This window comes from Sus scrofa, chromosome 1 (assembly GCF_054392235.1).
Source record: "Sus scrofa isolate SSC_HxYL_T2T_F1_AM1 chromosome 1, Sscrofa_HxYL_maternal_Yorkshire_Landrace_v2.0, whole genome shotgun sequence".
In the NCBI taxonomy this organism is placed as follows: domain Eukaryota; kingdom Metazoa; phylum Chordata; class Mammalia; order Artiodactyla; family Suidae; genus Sus; species Sus scrofa.
The window spans coordinates 175,203,264-175,221,256 of record NC_139383.1 but is presented as its reverse complement, the minus strand read 5'-3'; the positions used below and the strand labels follow the sequence as shown (position 1 = coordinate 175,221,256).

Genomic DNA, 17,993 nt, shown 5'->3' with positions numbered 1-17,993 from the left:
GAGAGAGAGAGATGAGCTTTCTAAATGCTAGTAGCCATGGTACACTCATTAAATCATTTAACCCTCACAACAACATTTAAAAATAGGTATGTTGTTCCCATTTTACAGATATGGAAATGGAAGGCCAGGAGTAGCTAAATAACTTACCCAAGGCTAGAGTTGAAATTCTAAAGGTTAAACCTTTCTCCACACCACGCTGAAGAGCTTAGCTTATGTCCTTCAAACAAATCTCCCACTAACTCACCGCTCACAAGGCATTTACCAATCAGGGACTTATTCCTCTGAGGTAAAATCCCCAAGAGGACAACAGATTAAATTCACCCAAAAAGGAATTCCTTTCAGGTTGACAACATTTTGACTGGGGAGAGAAGGGAAGAGATAAGGCAATGCCCAGGTGAAGCACACTGTAGAAGCAGTGAATATTCTAGTAGCCATCAAAGAGCCAAAGCACAGCCACTGAGGCAGGGTAAAAAGTAGAAAGAAGGAGACGGGAAATGTTGGGGAGGAGAAAAAAAAGGAGGAAAAAAAGAAAGCACTAAGGATAACCCAGGTAGAAAATTCAATAAATGTATGGTCACCATCAGAAAAACAAAGGTAGCCCTGGGTCTGGAGGTAGCCACAAAATGGAAAGTGGCTGATTATTCTTGAAAGGATAAGATGATATACTGTGGCCTTATTAAGATGATGTATTTGGGGGGAATTCCCATTGTGGCGTAGCAAAAACGAATCCAACTAGGAACCATGAGGTTGCAGGTTCGATCCCTGGCCTCACTCAGTGCATCAAGGAACTGGCACTGCCATGAGCTGTGGTGTAGGTCACAGACCCAGCTCAGATCCTCCATTGCTGTGACTGTGGTATAGGCTGGCAGCTGTAGCTCCAACTGGACTCCTAGCCTTCGAACCTCCATATGCCCCGGGTGCGGCCCTGAAAAGCAAAAAAAAAGATGATGTATTTGGGGAATTCCCTGGTGGTGTATTCATCAGGACTCAGCACTTTCACTACAGTGGCCTGGGGTTCAGTCTCTGGTCTGGGAACTGAGATCCCACATCAAGCTGCTGCATGCCGCCAACCCCCCCCAACCAAAAAAAAAAAAAAATTGACCCCACCCATTCTCTGTTCTAGCAAAAGACCTTTTAGAAATTCCTTGTATAATAATGGCCCATGGTGCTCTGTGACTGAGAGGTACAGGCTGATCTTCAAGGAGAAAGGACCCAGTGTGACCATAATCCTAGACCTCCCAACCCAGAACCATGAGGTCAGTTGAATCCCCAAGGCAAAAAGATCACCAGCCAGTGCCCAGAAGCATAGCTAAAGGCAGGAAGATAGAGTCAGAAGAAACACAGCACTCACAACATCTCTTCAATTCTAGCCCATATTGAGAAATCTTCAATTCTCCAGACCTATTTTCCCCCTTAAATATAGGAACAACATGCTTGCTACAGCTAGGCTCATCTGCTGCCCAAAGTACACATAAGAGGGGTGGGCAAACCTCACTTTTGAGTACACATCAACTCTGGGGAAAAATCTCACTCCACGGGTCACTCTCCAGCGATGACATTCCATCATGGAACCCTGATCTCAGGAACAGGGCTAGAAGTCCAGACAAGTGCTCACTCAGGCACTCAACTCCTTAAACTAAGGTGTGGAAAACTACTAGTCAGACTCTGCATATAAGAGCAGTTGGCCTGGAGGTTTCACTATGGCTCAGTGGTTAACGAATCCAACTAGGAACCAATCCCTGGCCTTGCTCAGTGGGTTAAGGATCCGGCATTGCTATGGCTATGGTGTAGGCCAGCGGCTACAGCTCCAATTAGACCCCCAGCCTGGGAACCTCCATATGCTGCAGAAGCGGCCCTAGAAAAGGCAAAAAGACAAAAAAAAAAAAAAAGAAGCAGTTGGCCTGGCAGAGTCAAAACCCAGATGAATGAAGTAACATCATGGACCAGAGAGAATGAAATTTAAGACCAAAATTGACAGTGCTTGCTTTTAGCTTCTGAAAGAAGGTGGAGGGTGGGAAAATAAGTGTTTGTGCTAACAAACCCCTCGGAGCAGAGGATACCAGAGGATGAGAAAGCTGGCCCATAGCTTAGAAAGGCCTGCACCTGAGTCTTGGCATAGGCAGAAGCAGACCTGAAAAGCAGGCAGGGGTAGAGCTGGAGAGTAGAATTATGGTGCAGAATAAAATCAGAGAAACTTCTTTTGGGAGTAGCTATGAAACAGCAAGAGAGGGAAAAGCGGATGCACCATGGCAGAGTGGCAAAAGTCACTTAAGACCAGATTTTAAGTTGTCTTTATTGTTGTATTGTAGTACATCCTCCCTACACTAGATTTTAAGTTGTCTTTATTGTTGTATTGTAGTACATCCTCCCTATCCCAGGCCTACAGTCCAATCTGCCATGCACACAAATAGCTTTGTGCATATTTTGTTCTTACTGTTGTTTGGTGGAAACAAGGGAAAGGGGGCCAAATTCCAAGTTGGTTCAACACAAAGCAAAAAGAAGAAGAAAAAAAAAAAATCAGAGGATGGGAAATGTGAGTCCCAAAGAAGCAGAAGTGACCATGAGAATGTAAATCTCCAGGACTGCTCCAAACTAGAGGGGGGCAGGGGATAAGGAACTGGAGGGGACATCTAGCATATACCCGTTTATGTCTACAGAGTGAAAATGCAATGTAGATTCATTACGGAGCATCCGCTGCGTACCAGGCACTATCTATGCTGGAGGCTAAGGAGTTACAGATGAGGAAGACAAGGTCCCTGCCCTCACTAGGCAGTGTGTGTGTGTAAGAGGTAGGGAGACAGAAATATAGAGATAACGGCGACAGAGGTATCATAGCGCAAGCCAAACACAGGGGAAGATACTAACGAGAACTACAGTGTAAGCGGACCAGAATGCTAAAAGTGAGGTGGGCACAGGGCGGTACCAGAACAGAAAAAAAAAAAAAAAAAAAAGACAACTCTATCTAAGATGAGGAAGGGAAAGTGAAGGTCAGAAAACGTAACGCCCAAGTTTAGTCCTGAAGGAGATCAGTTTTTGTAGCAGAGGGAAAAAGCTCTCCATCAAGGCTTGGGCACTGAAAATTACAAATCGTTTCAAGTGGCCAGAGAATAGGTGCATCCAGGAGACAGCCCAGATTAGGCTGGAGGGTAAGCTGGGGCTAGACACAGTACACCATGCTAAGGAATTAGGTTTGGGGAGGAAACGGGGAGATGCTGGTTAAAGGGTACAAATCTGCAGTTAGGAGATGAATGAGTTCTACAGATCTAATGCACAGCACAGTGATTATATAGTCAACAATAATGTATTATATACTTCAGAGTTGCTAAGAAACTAGATCTTAAATGTTCTCACCATGAAAAAAAAAAAGAAATGGTAATTACATGACATGACAGAGGTGTTAGCCAATGCTAAGGTGGTAATCATACGGCAATACATAAACATACCAAGCCAGCACACCGAACACTTTAAACTTACACAATTTTATATGTCAATTTTACCTTAGTATAAAATAAGTCAAAATCTTAAGTTGAAAAAAAAAAGTGGTCCTAGAACACCAGCCTAGAATGCCTCTGGATGTTGTTTGTAATTCAGCAAAGAACAGCAGCCTGACATCTTAGCTTCTAAAAATGCCATAAGAATACTTGATATAATATTTAAACATCTAAAATACATGCAAGGGAGTTCCCATCATGGCTCAGTGGTTAACGAATCTGACCAGGAACCATGAGGTTGCAGGTTCCATCCCTGGCCTCACTCAGTGGGTTAAGGATCCAGCGTTGCCGTGAGCTGTGGTGTGGGTCGCAGATGCGGCTCGGATCCTGCGTTGCTGTGGCCGTGGTGTAGGCCGGCGGCTACAGCTCCGATTTGACCCCTAGCCTGGGAACCTCCATATGCCATGGGTGTGGCCCTAGAAAAAGGCAAAAAGACAAAAATAAATAAATAAATAAAATAAAACACATGCAAGAGAAGTTCCCATTGTGGCTTGGTGGGTTAATAACCCAATGTAGTCTCCGTGAGGATGTGCGTTAAAACCCTGGCCTTGCTCAGTAGGTTAAGGGTCCAGCGTTGCTGCAAGCTACAGTGTAGGTCACAGGTGAGGCTCAGGTCCAGTGTTGCTATGGCTGTGGCGAAGGCCTCAGCTACAGCTCTGACTCGACCTCTAGTCTAGGAGCTTCCATATGCCACAGGTGCAGCTGTAAAAAGAAAGAAAAAAAAATACCACAATTTGACTGGAATGCAATTTAAGTATGCACTTCTGGGGTCAAATCACCAATAATGTGGTCATACAAAGTAGACTTTTGGAGAAGTACAAAAATTCTAGTATGGTGATACAACTAATAAGGGGTTAGTATCCAAAATATACAAACATCCCATACAAGTCAATATCAAAAAAACAAAAAACCCACTCCAAAAATGGGCAGAAGGCCTAAATAGACATCTGTCCAGAGAAGATATAAAGACAGCTTAAAAGTGCATGAAAAGATGCTCATCACTGCTAGTTATTAGAGAAATGCAGATCAAAACCACAATGAGGTCTCACCACACTTGGTCAGAACGGCTATCAATAAAGTCCAAAAATAACAAATGCTAGAAAAGATGTGGAGAAAAGGGAACCCTCCTACACTGTTGGTGGGAATGTAAACAGGTGCAGCCACTATGAAAAACAGCATTAAGATTCCTTAACAAATGAAAAATAGTGCTACCATACGACCTAGCAATTCCACTCGTGAGATATCTTCAGAAAAAAAGAAAACTCCTATTTGAAAAGATACATGCACTCCAACGTTGTTGGCAGCACTATTCACAATAGCCAAGACATGGAAGCAACCCAAGTGCCCATCAACAGATCATTGGCTTAATAAGATATGGTGTATGTTTACAGTGGAATATAAAAAAAGAATGAAATATTGCCATTTGCAGAAACAAAGATGGACCTAAAGAATATACTACTTACTGAAATAAGTCAAAGACAAATACTATATGACACCATTTACATGCGGAATCTAAAAAATAATATAAATGAATCTATATGCAAAATAGAAATAGATTCACAGACATAGAAAACAAATTTATGATTACCAAAGAGGCTGGGGGACAAATTAGGAATATGGGCTTGACAGATATAAACTACTATCCATAAAACAGATAAGCAATAAGAATTTAAGCACGGGGAATTATATTCAGTATCTTGCAATAATCTATAATGAAATAAAATTGCCAAAAACCCAAATCACTACACTATATTCCTGACACACAATGCTGTAAATCAACTATATTTCAATTTTTAAAAATTCCAGTATAGAATCTTCATAGAGTCAAGAGTGACTTAGTGGTAATAACCCCTACTAGTATTCATGAGGATGTGGGTTCGATCCCTGGACTTGCTCAGTGGGTTAAGCATCCAGCATTGCTGTGAGCTGTGGCACAGGTCACAGATGCAGCCTGGATCTGGTATTGCTGTGGCATAGGCCGGCAGTTGCATTTCCAATTTGACCCCTAGCCTAGGAACTCGCCACAAGTGTGGCCCTAAAAAGCAAAAAAAAAAAAAGAGTTTCACAACTCAGGAGATAATTGTCTTCCTTGAGAGAAAGAGTATGTAGAAATCTGAAGTCTAAAAACTGCCTGAGTTCAGCTTTCCTGGTCTTTGGATGCCCACTGGGGAGTTCTCTTTTAGATAACTAACCTCACAGTACCTGTTCCAAAGTCTGGCTCAAAGAAGCCTGTGACAATACAGTCAAATCCAGTCCATCACATATATCAGCTCATTTTAAGGAAAGAAGTCTTTCTCTCATATCAAACCAGAGCCCTGGAGTGGATTCCTAAACCCACACTGATTTACATTATTGCTGTCTATACAACACATTTATAAAGATAGATGCTTTTCCAGTGATGCTTGAAGCTCACCAAATTCAGTTCACCTACTACATTTCATACATGCATTACTGAATCCCTGAGGGCTATATTTATTTGCAAAATTGCACCCTCTGTCAATAATTTACCTCCGATATATAAACCATGTTCTTAAGAAAAGACACTAAGATTGTGGAAATAACTCTGAACTTGAAGTCAGGAGATCTGGAGCCCTCCATCAACTCTGCTGGTAACTGGTCATCTAACCTTGAACAAGATCTCTCACTAGCATTACATGGAAGAATATTCTTGAACTGTGTTACAAAAGACTGTTATGAACAATTAGACAGAGGATAGGTGAGACTGTGTTCTGAAACAAATAGCTAAACACATTAAAGAGACACTTTACTAAAACAAACAAATTAGAAATCAAAAATATCTTTTCTTCTAACGCATTCTTGGTCAAAAAAAGAGGATGCTTGTGGAGGATACCTCACATTACTGTGAATCCTTAAAGAGCAGAAAAAATTACGCCAATGACCAAGATTAGAGAACACAATCTAGGAGTTCCCGCTGTGGCTCAGTGGTAATGAACTTGACTAGTAATCACAAGGATGCAGGTTTGATCCCTGACCGTGCCCAGTGGGTTAAGGATCCGGCATTGCCACGAACTGCAGTGTAGGTGGCAGACATGGCTCGGATCTGGTGTTGCTATGGCTGTGGTGTAGGCTGGCAGCTGCAGCTCCAATTTGACCCCTAGCTCAAAAGAAGCTTCTGGGAGCTTCCATATGCCTCAGGTATGGCCCTAAAAAAGAAAAAGAAAGAAAGGAAACACAACCTACTAAGATAATACTCCACTGCACATTAAACTTGTTATTAGCTATGGAGAAAAATAAGACAACTGCAAAGCAAGCCTTATTAAGCATTCTTTAGACCTTGGTTGCTTTGGGTTAAAATTCTACAGGCTCTGCCTGGCATTCAAAAGAGAAGCATGTTCTTACAGCACCAGATAAAAAAGATTTGGCCACCAGGCTCTTCCTCTTCACTTTTCCCCACCCACTTCCTTTTCTTCCAAAGGAGAACGGTTCTCATTTACTCACTGGTTTGCCACATCCTGCCTCGGAAGATACTTCCTAGGAGCTTCTTGGGCTGTTCTGAGAGGAGCTTTAACTCCTTCAGGCCCCCAAACCCTAGGACATTTATGATATTCTTGCCCATCATCATCATTTACAGTCTAGTAACTAGACTCTACCTGACCAGATAATTAATACTCCCAGCTTCCTTCATGCCAGGCTCAGAATTAAGCACTTTACCTACAACAGTCAGGCAGGTCCATGTGGAGGCTCCAACTAGCGCAGCTTTGCTTAATCAGTTAAAAAAAAAAAAAAAAGGAAAAAAGTAGAAATGATTCAAGCATAGTTATCAAGAAACTCAATGGAAGAATTCCCATTGTGGCTCAATGGGTTAAGGACCAGATGTTGTCTCTGTGAGGATGCAAGTTCAATCCCTGGCTTCGCTCAGTTGGTTAAGGATCTGGCATTGCTGCAAGCTGTGACACAGGTCGTAGATGCAGTTCAGATCTGGCACTGCTGTGGCTGTAGCAAAGACTGGCAACTGCAGCTCCAATTCAACCCCTAGCATGGGAACTTCCATATGCTACAGGTGCAGCCATAGGGAGGGAGGGAGAAAGGAACTCAATGCACATAACACTGCATGTAATATCAATAAAAACCCAAAGGAGCCAATCTCTTGTCCCATATGAGCTCTGTAAACTAACCCGATATTCATTCATTCCACATTTAAAGACTACTTACTACATTCCAGGCCTGGGCTAAAAATAGGGCATAGAGACTGAATCTCGACCTCCAGAAGTCCACACTGCAAGTGGTAAAACACAACAGGTATGTGTTGCAATCACCACATATACAACCCCAAGTGGTTTGTCTCCTGAGTAATTCATGGACAGTCCCTTTTCCAAGGGAGACCATGCAAGGTTTCATGATCAAGATAGTACCTGACTTTATGGAGCTCCTGCTATGGCACAACGAGATCAGCAGCATTTTGGGAGAGCTGGGACATGGGTTCGATCCCCAGCCCAGCACAGCAGGTTAAGGATCCGGTGTTGCCACAAATGTGGCTTAGTTCATGGTTGTGGCTCAGATCTGATCCCTGGCCTAGAGGCTCCATATGCTGAGGGGCTGCAAAAAAAAAAAAAAAAAAAAAAGTAAATACTTGACTTCAACCTTCAAGGAGAACTAGACTCCCAAACACTGGCAAGCAACTTGGATGAGAGAGTGTAAAGAATGAGCCCAACTAACACAAATGTATGAGGGTGGAGCCAGCACTCCAACCTCAGATGTCTGCCTCGCAGATCACTTCCAGGACACAAAGCAAGAGGGCCCACCAAGATCCAGAACAGAGTTTGCATCTGTAGGGAAACTGGTCATGGTATAAGAGGGGCAGGGAATCATTAGCTCCTTTCTTTCCCTTAATTAAAGAGACTTGAGAGCTCTGTAGTAAAGAAAGTAGAAGATATATAGATATAGATGGATATAAAAAATATTTTTAGGCATTCCCGTCATGGCTCAGCAGTATCATAGCTGTGGCTGTGGCGTAGACCAGCAGCTGCAGCTCTGACTGGACCCCTAGCCTGGGAACTTCCATATGCCTTGGGTGTGGCCCTAAAAAGACAAAAAAAAAAAAAAAACTTAAAAAAAATGTTTTTAATCAAGAAATCAATGAGGAGTTCCTGTCATAGCACAGCAGAAATGAATCCGACTAGGAACCATGAGGTTGAGGATTCGATCCCTGGCCTCGCTCACTGGGTTAAGGATCTGGCGTTGCCATGAGCTGTGGTGTAGGTCACAGACACAGCTCAAATCTGGCGTTGCTGTGGCTGTGGTGTAGGCTGGCAGCTGTAGCTACAACTGGACCCCTAGCCTGAGAACCTCCGTATGCAGCGGGTGCAGCCCTTAAAAAGCCAAAAAAAAAAAAAAAAAAAAAAAAAAGAGCAACCAGTCAAGATTACCCATTTTAAACTGAACATACAGACTCTGCCTTACTTATAAGACAGAGCAGAGGGCAGGCCCTAGGGCAGGGGCCCTGGATCTCAGTTCAGGTCTTTATCAGCTGTATAACACCAAGTAAGCTTCCCAGCGTCTCCGAATCCAGTCTCTTCACATCACATCCAAGAGATGAACTATCAAAATCTTTTCCACTTCTAACATTTTAGGACAGACAGGTGGCTATGCTCAAGGGAGAAGGAATGAAGAAAGGTGTTGGTGGTGAAAAGGATGATTAATGTAACATAACGCTATCCTGGGTCTAGAAATAGCCTAGCTTAGTACTGCATTCACCTCTCAGCCTAGATTTATTAAGGGGGCAGGAGAGCTAGTGGGTGGGAACTGCAACCACCTACAGTGAAATTAAACTCTTTTCCCAAATAAGTTCTGCTGAAGTGTGATTTATCCAGAGTTTTAAACAACTTACCAGCAGTATGAAAGCATGTTTCCAAAACTGTGCTACCGCATAAACTTAACTTTCCCCCAAATGTGATCTGCAGAGAAGATGCAGAGCTGAGAATCCTGTGTCTGTGGCCATCTGTCCTATCCCAGTCCCTGAAGAGGCGTGGGGGAAGAGTGTGAAAAGCCACAGGTGCCATGTATATTCAGCCACTGATGTCACATATCCATCAAGAAGCCCAACATTTGCTGGGGATAAGTGTTCAGCTCAGTATGCAAAAGAGGCTTGCCAATCGATCCAACCCCACACATTCCCTGAGCCTTCCTCTATACCAAGCATGGAGCTGAGGGAACACCAAAGAATGTCACACCCAGTTTCCTCACTGCTCCAGGAAGGGACTGTTGACTGAAAAGACAATACAAAGGACTACAGGCCCTTAGCTGCCCATATGACACATAAATGGACCTTCACCAGATCAGTTTCCTCATCTATCAGGTAGAGGAAACACACATCTCACTTGCCTTGTGTGGTTGAACAAGGAAATAAATAGATGTAAAAAACTGAGTACCCAGAGCCTCGCAGAACAAATGCTATGATTACCACCAACTCTATGACCCTTTTGCACCAAGACATTCTAATAGAAAATGATTAACCACTAATTAAGTCAAAGTTAGACTCTGCAGAATCTTGACCTTGGGAGAAAAGCGTCTCCTGCCCTCTGCCTTTACTGCCATCTGAAGGATTAAGTCATTCACAAAATTTGACCAAACCAGACACTAGGGAACATGATAGGCACTAGAGATGATGAGTAAGACCCAGTCCCAGGCTTCCTCAAGTCCAGACCAACTGGACAGAGTTACGCAAATAACTAACATATTAATGGGATATGTACAGAGTGCTCAGGAAGGGGAAGTAGATGACCGCCACCTAAGCAGAGTGGAGGACAAGTCTGTGGTGGATTTACAGAAGAGCTGACCTATAAACCAAACGCAAGATTAGGATTTCAACATGCACAGAAGGTGGAGAAGGGAATCCCCAGTAGAAGACACAGTGTCAGCAGAGGCCAGGGCCCATGGAGGAAGATACCTAGAAGAACCATGAAGAAGTTAAACCCAAGATCTACCTGGAACTGATCCTCAACATCTGGGTTGAACCACAGGAAGGGAGTGTTACCTTCCCTTTACGTCACTGGCTACAGCTCACTGTTCCTACACACACACACAGAGCCCAGGAAATCCTCTTTAAACTCTTGGGGAAGAAAGCTGAGCTTCCTGGGTGGTGCCCATCAGGCAGATGGCGGCCTAGAGAAGCTGAGAGGAGTCTATATTAGGATGTACTGTGGCAGTTGTTTCCTAGGCACCTTTTGCAGCCTCCTGTTTCACTGAAAATAATTCTTTTGCTTCCTGCACATCCCCAAAAATTGCAAGTATGCCCGGCGTTGACTCTATTCTAAGCCTGTGTGGATCAAGAACAGCTGAAGGGCCTCATCACTGGAAGTTCTCAGGGAGGTGAGAATTTTCCCTCTTTCTCACCTGACAGAGAATAAGGCACCTTGGGCTGGGACTCTAGTCCTGGCCCTTAGCATGAGTCCAGTTAATTATCAGAAGCAGTTTACACACACAAAGTATCTATCTATGAATCCTTTCTGCTGAGGACAGTTGTTGTGCCCATTTTACAGATGTGCAAACTGACTCTGGGATAGGAAAAAACTTGTATGAGATCACTTAAAACAGTAAGAGGCAGGATCAGGAGTCACACCCAAGTCTGCTGGTTCTAAAACCTTTCCACTGTGCCTCACTGAGTCCAGGCTATCCATACTCAAAATGCAAACTCACAGTTCAAAATAGAACCTGCAGGGTGACAAGGTCAGCTTCTCTAAGGCTTCTTTATAGTCCTGGACTCTTTATCTGCCCAAAGACAGGATTGCAACAAAGATCGCCAAGATTCCCTTCAACAATAAAATTTAACATCTACTCAGAGCTTGAAAGTGTGCCTGTGGTGACCTACACGGTCATGTGCAGCTTGTATAAACCCTGAAGTAAAGAAAGACATTCTCATCATCCCCCCATTGAAGAAAAGAAGCAGGCACAGAATGGTTATGTGGCAAGTCAACAATCACAGAAAAGAGGGTGGAACATAGGAAAAGCCACCAGGCAACCAGTCCAAGGGCCTGGATTAATGAGATGTATAACACTAAACAAGTTACTTTCTTCCTCTGTCCTTCATCTTCTTTGCAAACTAAAGGGGCAAAAATAAACTTTTTAAAAAGGGTAAAATTGGATGACCTCTACATACTAACAGAATTTTCTGCAGTGATAAAAATGTGACCTGTGCTGTCCAACACAGTAGCCACTAGACACAGGTGGCCACTGAATACTTGAAGTGTGGCTAGTGCAAATTAGGAATTAATTTTTAACTTTATTTAATTTTATTTGTTTACATATCTATTTACTTTGGTCTTTTTAGGGCCTCACCCAAGGCATACGGAGGTTCCCAGGCTAGGGGTTGAATCAGAGCTGTAGCCTCCGACCTATACCACAGCCACAGCAATGCCAGATCCGAGCTGCATCTATGACCTACACCACAGCTCACAGCAACGCAGGATCCTTAACCCACTGAGCAAGGCCAGGGATCCAACCTGCATCCTCACGGATACTAGTCAGATTCGTTTCCACTGAGCCACAAGGGGAACTCCCAACTTTAATTTTAATTCATTAAAATGTAAATAGCCACATATGGCTAGTGGCTACAGCTTTGAAGAATGTTGCTCTAAGAAGATGTCACACTTCTGCTCTACACAGGGTGCTGTTATTCAAAAGTACCGCACCCTGAAAATTCTGAAGACATTCAGAGCCATCTGAAAGAGGGGCTGGTCTCTGGACTCACATAAAACACTTGGGTGGGATGTAGAAACATTTATTCAAAATCTGATCAGCAAGCTGGGTCCTTCACTGCACTAACACCAAAAGAAGTACCACTCTGAGGTGACCCACAGTCCTCCTCAGACCATCCTGCATTTGGGCCTATTGATCCCGAAACTCTTGTAATCCTACCCCCAACTTCCTAGAAATCAGACCCTACTCTCAAAAAGTCCTCTGGATGCTCCACTCCCCTGCCCACCTGCCCGCCCCCATGATCTCAGACAGAAGGACCAGATGTCAGAGCTCCCTGAGATCCCATCCAGTTGTGCCCACCATCTTTAAAGTCGTCTCTGCCCCTGCCTTTGCACTCTCAGGCAAGACAGGCACTCTCCTAGACACCCTGCCCTCCTTCACATTTGCTTTTATTTTTATTTTAATTAATTAATTTATTTATTTTGTCTTTTTTTGCCTTTTCTAGGGCCACTCCCTTGGCATATGGAGGTTCCCAGGCTGTTCCCTACACCACAGCCACAGCAACGCAGGATCCTAGCCGCATCTGCAACCTACACCACAGCTCACGGCAACGCCAGATCCTTAACCCACTGAGTGAGGCCAGGGATTGAACCCGCAGCCTCATGGTTCCTAGTCCAATTCGTTTCCACTGAACCACGATGGGAACTTCCTTCACATTTGTTTTCAATCTCTCTGAGCATAGTCATGCAGGTTAACCTTAACATTTCTTTAGGAAAAAACCCAAAACTTTAATGTCTCGGTTTCTGAAAGATAATTTTCTAAGCCATGAGTCGTTTAGACTGAAATCAAACATCACATTTAGGCTTCCTAAAAATATTACCCCAGTACAATGCCTCAGTTTTGTTCCCACATGCCCATCCCCCAAGCATGCACACATACACGTTAGACTGGTATTTAAACACTGGAGTGCTCAATTTAAATGTCTTTAATAGCATCTACTAAAAGGACATTTCCAAGTGATCTTAATTTTACTTCAAAGCTATGAGCCAAACTGGAGCTCTTACTGAAATTCAGAGCTAAACAGGTAGATATGTGGATGGTAAATACTGACAATACAATTTAGGAATTTTTTTTTTTTTTTTTTTTTTTTTGTCTTTTTGCTATTTCTTTGGGCCGCACCTGCGGCACATGGAGGTTCCCAGGTGAGGGGTAGAATTGGAGCTGTAGCCACTGGCCTACGCCAGAGCCACAGCAACACGGGATCCGAGCCACGTCTGCAACCTACACCACAGTTCACGGCAACACCAGATCATTAACCCACTGAGCAAGGGCAGGGACCGAACCCGCAACCTCATGGTTCCTAGTCGGATTCGTTAACCACTGTGCCACGACGGGAACTCCCAATTTAGGAAATTTAAAATGCATTCAACTTGGCCATAACATTGGCATCTTTTTCAGTTTTCCGCAAAACTTTTTGTCCATCTCTCAGCCCAGTGCCTGGTACATATCAGGTATGCACTAAGTAAGCATCAGTTAAATGAATGTTAATGTATCTCAATCTTCTAAATACACAAGTTAGAAATCTATTGTTGTAATTCTGGTCATAATCTAAATCTATTTGACCCTAACACAAATGCCATAGAAAATATAAACAGCAAATAACAAGCAGCTGCTGGCATTCAAGTATATATACCTCTGTCATTTGAACTGTTGTGAAGTTGGCCTTGTTTGGAAGACAAATGGTTAGCAGCTGCAAATTCAATTATAAAGTCCTTGGAAGACAGAGAAGGAACCAGAGGGAATCAAAGCGCCATTTCATACATTAAGCATGGAATTCCTTTCCAACAAACATCTTTCTTTTCCCTAGGGAAAATTAATCACAACATGCCCTTTGAACTCGGGAAAACTCAGGACTGTACTTCCGGAGAAAGAATCTGGTTTTAGGAGTTCCCGTCGTGGAGTAGCAGAAACAAATCCAACTAGGAACCATGAGGTTGCAGGTCTGATCCTTGGTATCGCTCAGTGGGTTTAGGATCTGGCGTTGCTGCGGCTGTGGTGTAGGCCGGCAGCTGTAGCTCCAATTAGACCCCTAGCCTGGGAACCTCCATATGCCATGGGTGCGGCCCTAAAAAGTACAAAAGACAAAAAAAATCTGGTTTGAAGGCCAAGCAAAGCTGGGACAGTAGAAGTTACTCCTTTTGCACATCTCTATTCAATTAACTTCTTTTTAAGGAAGAGGGTGGAACATAGGAAAAGCCACCAGTCCAAAGACCTGGATTAATTAGATGTGTAACACTAAAGAAGTTACTTTCTTCCTCTGTCCTACATTTTCTCCTTTGTAAAATAAAGGGGCAAAAATAAACTTTTTAAAAAGGGTAAAATTGGATGACCTCTAGATACTAATAGAATTTTCTGCAGTGATGAAAATGTTGTGATCTGTGCTGCCCAACATAGTAGCCACTAGCCGCAAGTGGCCACTGAGTCCTTGAAGTGTGGCTAGTGCAAATTAGGAATTAATTTTTAACTTTATTTAATTTTATTTGTTTACATTATCTATTTACTTTGGTCTTTTTAGGGCCTCACCCGAGGCATATGGAGGTTCCCAGGCTAGGGGTCGAATCAGAGCTGCAGCTGCCAGCCTACGCCACAACCTCAGCAATGCCAAATCTGAGCCGCAACCTATACCACAGCTCACAGCAATACAGGATCCTTAACCCATTGAGCAAGGCCAGGGATCCAACCTGCATCCTCACGGATACTAGTCAGATTCATTTCCACTGAGCCATGACAGGAACTCCCAACTTTATTTAATTTTAATTCATTAAAATTTAAACAGCCATATATGGCTAGTGGCTACAGCTCTGGAGAATGTTGCTCTAAGAAGACCTCTAACATTTTATGGAATCTTTGAAGCTATGTGGGAAAAGCATGGGTATTAGAGCAGGACAGACCTGGATTCTAAACATAGTTCCATAGTTCTGCAACCTTGTGGAAATTATTTAACTTTCCTGAACTTCATTTTCCCTTTTGTACAATGGAATATTATGACCTTTCTTTTGGAATTTTAGTGCAAATTCAGATAATTGATGAAAATGGACTGGAAGGCCCTTAATAAGTGGTATTTTTCCAGTTATGATGTCCTTCAGGGACAGAAGTTTCACATCTTTTGACTTCATCCTACTGCTCCTTCCTGATCAGGTCCCATACTCTATGACCTCATAGCTGGGTCTTACAGACACGGCTCTTATCTTTCAAGAAAGTCAGCTCAGGAATTGTTCCAGATCCCCAGCTTCGGGTGAGCCTCCAGTAACCCAAGACCTCTGTGCCTCCGGAACTGCTGATTTCCGTTTACCCTGTGTCCCCTCCACCTCACATTTCAGGAATTCACAAAACCCTTCCCTGTGATTGCCTATGAAGCTGAAACTTTGTTCAATGCAACCGAAACACCTGTTGGTGGTTTCTGGTACTTTCCTCACTAACTTTCCCCTTGACTTCCCCTAATAAATATTTTATGGCTTCTTTTTTATCTGCAAATGCTTTAGGACTTTTTTTTCCCTAATTGTTCAGTGATTTAGAATACTCAAAAACAGAAACACAGCAAGCTACACTTACGGCTAACCCAGTTTAGTTACCAAAATAAAACAAGGCACAAGAGACTGTGATTTAGAAGGAATGTTCCAGTAAAATAATAAAAGTGTTGCACTCCATCTAAATTAATATGATGTACCTGGGAACTTCCACAGGCCACAGGTGTGGCCCTAAAAAGCCAAGAAAAAAAAAATATATATATATTAATATAACGTGTTAACGAGACTGGTCTAAATGTTCCACTGGTCCTTCCTTTGATGAATGAAACCTTCCCATGGCTCCAATGTCCACATTTTATCAGTGAACACAAGTGGATGCCTAAGATAAACAAGATATACTTTCTACCGTTAATAATTATTAGAATGTTAAACTACCCTCTTCTTGTTTCTCCAACATTCCACAGACTTGGAGAGAGAGGGAAAGGGAGAGAGGAGCTGAAATAAAGGCTAGCATTTTGGTAGGATTTCAATCTGGATTTGAATAAGCCATTAGACAAAGGTTTATAGTTAGCCTGGAATTACTGCTAACTTCTGAGGCCTCCCCCAATGAGGACATTTTTGAAGGATTATGTACTGAAGGAGGATATGAAATCAAACAGGGCAAATAATTTTGACTCAGAACTGTCAAATGCGCTGAGGATGGAATCTAATTCCTAAAAATAGGTATGTTGTTACAATTCAATAAAGAAACAAAATTTACCTGGACCCAGACAAAGAGACAAACCTGTTAAATATGACAATATAACTGTCATGTCATGTCTTCTCCTTACAATTCCCCAAATTTCAAGATTGAACCTGCATCTGGAACCCAGGTAGATCATTCACTCAGATCAATTGTTCCATTTTGTCTGAAAAGTAAATGCACTTAAGAGCATTCAAAATTCTGAACCTTTCTTGGTAACAGTTAAACTCAAAATAGGTCAATTCCAGAAAGGCATTCATTTCACAGGGACTTTTGTCTGTGGTTATTCTGAAAACCACTGCTTTAAAAACTGACATTATGAAGCTTAAAAATAGGCTGTCTTACTAAGTATGCTGTACTAAAATAAAACACCCTTTCCTCCCGTTTCCTCATTCCCTTTTCCCTCAAACACCTTAGGAGAGTGGTGCTGTAGAGAGAAACCCTTTTCCAGAGTTTCAGATTAATACTTGAAAAGAGATTTTTTTTTTTAAATAGTGGTAAAGTTATTAGAATTCAGTGTAAGGTTAACATAGACATGTTTTAAACCAAGTGAAGTTCCCCAAATGAAAACATGTAATATCTACACCACAAGAAAATCTGAGTTGGGATAAAAGTTCAACCACCTACTTTCACTCCAGATGTGTAAACTCCCAGCAAGTTCCTTCCCCTCTCTGGGTCTGGTTTCCTCATCTTGCAAAAGGGGCTCTAGGCTAGAGGATCTGCAAGGTCCCATTCAGCCCTAACAGGGTCTGCTTCTATAATGCTGGGCAGCCACTTCCCATTTTCATGACTCCTAGGAAGGGGCAGAAAAGTCCCTGGCCCAGAAGGTCCCTAGGAAACTTTGTTAAAGTGTTCCCCTGAGACATGAGAACTGCTATTGAAAGAAATGCAAACTGAGATGGTTATAAAATAGAAATGGTATTGAGAAGGAAAAATTAAGTTACATTTTACAGACGACACTAGTAAATCTAGAAATACTGATAGTCAATCCAAAAAATGACTAGATATAATAAGGAAATTTAACAAAGCTGCAGGATATAAACAATTTGTACAAATCAAACCACAGTCAAGATGGAAAATACAAATTTTAAAATGTCTAATCACAACAGCATCTAAATGTTAAGTACTTGAAATATTAACTCAGGACACAAAAGAATTATTCAGAAGAAACCCTAGCACCATAATAGGAAAAGAAAGAGGGAGAAAAGAGACTATCAAAACTACATGAGAATTAAGAATTTTAGAAATAGATAAAAATACCATAAAAACCAAGTAAAAGTGAATCAGAAAATGCAACAGATGAAAACATGTAATAAACTCCTTGAAGATACCAGAACTCATTGTGTAGAATAACTAACTTAGACTCATACCTCACACCAAACACATTAATTAATTCCAGATGGGACCATGTAAAGGAAAAAAAAAAAAAAAGGCTAGAAGAAAATGAAGCCATATACGCCTGCTAGTTACGAAATGAAAATAGACTGTCTAAATACTAAAGAAAAGTAGGCTATACCATACAAATGACATGCTTTGGAAGATTTTTTAAATGTTTTTTCCTAATACAGTATAAAAAGA

General features: G+C 42.2%; 1 protein-coding gene across 4 annotated transcripts in view; it reads right to left on the bottom strand.

Annotated features, from left to right (window-relative positions):
- MAP2K1 (mitogen-activated protein kinase kinase 1) overlaps positions 1 to 17,993 on the bottom strand; it is an 87,476-nt gene that overhangs the window by 57,813 nt on the left and 11,670 nt on the right.